General features: G+C 44.6%; 1 long non-coding RNA gene across 1 annotated transcript; it reads left to right on the top strand.

Moving 5' to 3' along the window:
* Window positions 1-217: 217 nt before the first annotated feature.
* Window positions 218-5,734, top strand: LOC148801926 (uncharacterized). The gene is made up of 2 exons (XR_016082119.1): window positions 218-1,558; window positions 1,643-5,734. It is a non-coding gene; the product is annotated as an uncharacterized LOC148801926 (long non-coding RNA).

Raw genomic sequence — 5,734 nt, 5'->3', positions numbered from 1 at the left:
CCACTTTAATTTTCTAAAATACCAAGAAAATAAAAAATGTACTTATTTTTTAAAAATTTTATATATAATAAATTAATATAAATATAACATACTAAATTTATTATGTATATAAATTCATATATAATATAATATATAGAATCCATTTTTATAATTTTAAATATCATTATATAAAATTTATATATTAAAATTAATAAATATTATAATATAATTGGATTCAAATTCTAAATGGATCAAATGGGATCAAATCTAAATCCAATCTTATTATTAATCAAATGTAGATTGTAACATCCGAATCTGATTCGATTATATAATTACATCATCTGAATCCATGATAATTAGATTGGATGTTGAATCAACCCTCAATTTTGGGTATCATTGACAGGCATATGTGGGATATGGTTAAGCTCAATGTCAAGAGAGATGAAGGTTGTATGTTGGATGCAGTGGGCCTAGTGTCAAGAGAGAGATAGGGGTTGTGTGGGATATGGCAAGGCCCAATATTAAGAGAGAGATAGAGGGGGTTGTGTGGGACCTGATGTCATAAATGGGGTGAAAGAGAGAGAGTGGGGTTGTGTGGCACCTAATGGGCCTAATGTTAGGGGAGAGAGAAAGAGGGAGAGAGAGATGGTTGTATGGAACCTGATGGAGCCTCGTGTTAGGAGAGAAAGAGAAACAGAGTTTGTATGGGAGAAACAGAGTTTGTAAGTGAGACCCGATAGGGTCTTTGTTAGGAGATTAAGAGGTGGAGAGGTTGTGTGGGTTTTATTTAAAAAAAGTTTTAATTTAGTGAAAATAAATTATTTTTTCTTTCTTTCAAAAAAACAACTTATTTTTATTTGACAAATTATTTTTCTTTTTTTAATGATTTTCAATCTTGTAAACCCCTGAATAAAATTAGGGTCATTTACTTTTATATACTTTGTATATTTAATAAACTATTTAAATGTACCCAAATAAAAGGTAAAAGACAAAAGTAACCTTCACTATTTATTAAATTCTCAAATTAGGTGAACTCGTCAATAATGTGTGTGTGAGAGAGAGAGAGGGAGGAGGCTGAGGGAGAGGAACCGCCACTACTAGCTTGGCTATAACAGAGGTGGACGGAACTGAAGGAGAAGGAAAAGAATAAGAAGAGTGGTAGAACAGGGAAGGAAATAAGGGGAAGGAGAGAGAGAGAGAGAGAGAGAAGGGGGCTATTAGAACGAATATGCCAGTGCAGTGGTGGTGGTGGCGGTGGTGGAACAGGGGAAGGAGGGAAAGGGCGGCGAAGAGAGAAAGGGGGGAAAAGTGTTAGGGAGTTGACAAATATGATTGCCACCCCAGTCCCAAACCAAACTCGACCCTTCGAAGAAGATAGGAGCGGGAAAGAGTGTCAAAGTAAGCAGCGCGAAGAAGATGGGAGCAGGAACGAAGAAGAAGGTCCAAAGGAAGTTCAAGATTAGAGGCTATACCCTGCAAATCGACGCCCTAGAAGAGATTCTCTTTTTCTCGTGCCGTTTTGAAGATGCTGAAGATGAAGCCTTTGACCTCCTCATCAACAAAATCAAGAAGTAATCTCGTAAGTCACACTTACCCTTTTCCTCAAAACCTTCAATCTCTTTATTTTGTCTTCCTTTAAGTGGTTTTTGTTTGATTTCCTCAGTCTTGATGATGGAGGTCCATCCCAAAGCCCACATCACTATAGGGGCAGCAGCTCCTAGGATAAGGATAAGGGAAGGGATAATTCAAGAATTCAAGATTATCCCATAATTCAAGAATTCAAGACCCATCAAGAATTCAAGAATCCAAGATAATTCAAGAATTCAAGATACATCCAAATTCAAGACTCAAGGAAGTTCAAGATCCAAGGTAATTTTAGAAGGCAGGATAAGTCATGCACCCAGGGAGATCGGATGGTGGAAATCAAGCCCAAGAGTGTTCGATCCTATCAAGATAAAGATCAAGATCAAGAAGAGTTCAATCCTAGCATATTAGAGATCTATCACAATTTTCTTTCCTATTTATTCTACAATTTGTTACGGGAGGTTGTTCCACGGAATTGGGAAAATCCACATCCCATCGAAGGAGACGACCACGACAGACAACCCGGTACTGATAGAAACGGCAGAAATTGGCACAATCAAGGTAATTTCAATTTCTGTAGGAATAATGATGAATTTAAACTCAAGGTAAATATTCCTACTTTTAGAGGAGATCTTGGAATAGAGGGACTTCTAGATTGGACCACAGAAGTCGATCGGTTCTTTGAGTACATGGAGATACCAAAGGAACGAAGGGTAAAATTGGTAGCTTTCCGATTAAAGGGAGCCGCATCTGTTTGGTGGGAACACCTGAGAGAGACCCGGATCAGAGAAGGAAGGGGTCCTGTTCGAACCTGGAGGCGCATGAAACAGCTTATAAGAGGTAGATTTTTACCCCCAGATTACTAACAGTACATGTTTGAATCTTACCAACGGTGTGCGCAGGGTTCCCGTAGTGTTAATGAATATACATCTGAATTTTTGAGATTAGCTGAAAGAAATCAATTATCTGAAAGTGATAACCAACAGGCAGCCCGTTATCTAAGCGGTTTATGACCGTCTATCAGAGATAAAATTGGTGTACAGATGGTTCTTAGTGTGTAGGAAGCAAGAAACCTAGCCTTGAAAGCAGAATTAATGTTCCAGGACAAGGCACGCAATGATAATTATCGCCGATACAGCGGGAGCGACAACAGACTGGCAACTATCGACAGGAACAAATCAGTCCCGGCAGTTCAGCTTTCTCACCCGGCAAGTACAGCTAATGCCGGTAAGGTTACCACAGGAGGACATACTCGAGGTAACCCTTCCAACCCTCCTAAACCCAGTAATCCCTATGCAAAACCTGCTCCTAATAAATGCTTTAAATGTAATGAGGTTGGACATAGGTCCAGTGACTGTCCCAGGAGGAAGGTAGTTAATATGGTAGAAAGGGAGGAGGAAGAGGATGTGGAGGAGGAAGTATATTGTGGACCTGATGGGGAAGATGAAAAGGGTCCATACGAACATGAAGAGTATATTTGTGTTGTGAGAAAACTAATGCTGTCCCAGAAAAATCAAGATACCTCTCAAAGGCACAGATTGTTCCCTACTAGATGTACTATCAAGGGTAAATTATTTAATTTAATTATTGATAGTGGCAGTCAAGAAAATATTATTTGCAGGGATGTCATACAAAAATTACAACTACTTCCTGAAAAACATCCCAACCCATAGACAATTGGGTGGATCAAGGAAGGTGGCGGCGTACGGGTGGAGGAACGCTGCAATGTACCATTTTCTATTGGTAAGTATAATGATGAAATATATTGTGATATTGTAGACATGAATGCTTGCCATATTTTGTTTGGTAGGCCTTGGCAATTTGATACAGATGCAAGGTGATGAAGGGAAATTTGGCCCGACCTCGCAATCACCCGACACGTGGAAAAAGCAAGCAGCTCGGGGCAGCAGAGCGCCCAAAACGAGCACCGAAAGTAACCAACAGTCCAAGCTCACTACTGAGCCCGAACTCTACCAGACTGGATTCCCTACTAGGAGCCCGAGCTCCCTGCTAAGAACTCGAGCTCCCTGCGAGGAGCCCGAACTATCTCGGGTCCTAAGCCTCACAAGGCCGTGACCCGAGCTGGCCCATGGCAGCTCGAAACACTCCCCAAACCGAACTCAAGACATCTCGCTCGCCACTCCAGACTGACCAAACGTACCTGACACCGAGGACGTCCGTATCCAAGGGCAGCACACCTGACTGATTTGGGATCTGACGCCTGACAGCTGCACTTCAAACGGCCTCCTGCCACCGTCGTCACCAGCCGTAGAGACGGCTCCGACAAAAGGAGCAGTGGCGGTTCTGTCCGGCCAGAGGGGATGACATCCAAACTGGCAGGAGCTCAGAGATAATCAGGCCCGATCTGACAGAAGCCTGGAAGTGAGTGCTCGAGGTGGTTATAAAAGGCTCCCTACCCCCCAAGAACGAGGTATGCTAACTTTGCGCTATCTGGCTTATCTTGCCTTTGAAAGATTCTAACTTGAGCTTCGGAGCCCTTACGCCGGGTTCTCCCCGGAGCTTCTTCACCCCCTCCGTTTCAGGTCCCCTGCCACTCAGTTCAGAGGCAAGATCGTTGACAGCTAAGACCGGCCGGATTGTGCATCATCAATTGGCGCCGTCTGTGGGAACGCTTCAAAAGTGATAATAGTGCTACGCGGCCCGAGCGGAACAAAGTTGGAATACGCACTACGTTTTGAGTTCGCGGCATCCAACAACGAGGCGGAGTACGAGGCACTGATAGCCGGGCTAAACCTAGCGCACAAGGTTGGAGCAAAGCACATAGTTATCTGTAGTGATTCCCAGCTTGTGGTCAACCAAGTTACAGGCGAATACGAAGCGCGCGAGCTCACAATGATTGCATACTTGGCAAAGGTAAAGGAGGCTCTGCTCAACTTCCAGTCACACTTCATCAAGCAAATCCCGAGGTCAGAGAACACTGAGGCCGACGCTCTGTCCCGACTAGCTAGCACGAGCCACAACGCCATGAGAACCGTGTACGTAGAGGACTTACCTCGGCCCAGCATTCTCGGTGGGGCAGAAGGGGTCGCTCCCGTCACTGAAGCAGAGCTGAGCTGGATCGACCCACTCGCGAGCTTCCTGCTAGACGGAACCCTCCCCGCGGACCGCAACGCAGCCAAGAGGGTGTAGTGCCAGGCAGCCAAATACGTCATGATAGACGAACGGTTGTACCGACGATCCTACACGCTCCCCTACCTGCGATACTTGCGCCCAGCCGAAGCCGGGCTGGTACTCCGCGACACTCATGAAGGCTTGTGCGGCAGACACCTGGGGGGCAGAGCCCTCGCCCAAAAAGCACTTCGACAAGGATACTACTGGCCAACGATGAAGACAGAGGCAATCGAGCTCGTTAGAAAATGCGACAAGTGTCAGAAGCATGCCAATATCCACCATCAGCCCGCTGCCGACCTCAAATACCTCACCAGTCCATGGCCCTTCGCCCAATGGGCCATCGACCTCCTGGGGCCATTCCCACCAGCGACAGGCGGGAGAAAATTCCTAGTGGTGGCAGTAGATTACTTCACAAAGTGGATAGAAGCTGAACCCCTGGCAATAGTTACAGCCCGAAACATACAGAACTTCTTTTGGAAGAACATTGTATGTCGCTTCGGGCTACCTCGGGTACTGATCTCCGACAACGGCAAACAGTTCGAGGATATCAAGTTCCAAGAATGGTGCCAAAGTATGGGAATTAATCAGAACTTCACGTCGGTCGCACACCCGCAGGCAAATGGCCAAACAGAAGTAATGAACAGAGCCATCCTCCGCGGACTGAAAGCACGATTAGACCGAGCCAAAGGTTTGTGGGCAGACGAACTACCAAGTGTTCTATGGGCTCACCGAACCACGAAAAAAACCGCTACAGGAGAGACCCCCTTTAACCTCACCTACGACACCAAGACTTAAGGAAGTTCAAGATCCAAGGTAATTCCAATAAGGCAGGATAAGTCATGCACCCAGGGAGATCGGACGGTGGAGATCAAGCCCAAGAGTGTTCGATCCTATCAAGATAAAGATCAAGATCAAGAAGAGTTCGATCCTAGCAGATTAGAGATCCATCACAATTTTCTTTCCTAGTTATTCTACAATTTCCAAATGTATTATAAATATTGTTATTTTCTAAGCTAATGAACAACTCAGTTTTCTGTCA

This window comes from Nelumbo nucifera, chromosome 2 (assembly GCF_055504915.1).
Source record: "Nelumbo nucifera cultivar China Antique chromosome 2, China Antique-T2T, whole genome shotgun sequence".
Lineage (NCBI taxonomy): Eukaryota > Viridiplantae > Streptophyta > Magnoliopsida > Proteales > Nelumbonaceae > Nelumbo > Nelumbo nucifera.
This window is presented reverse-complemented; position numbering and strand designations above follow the sequence as displayed.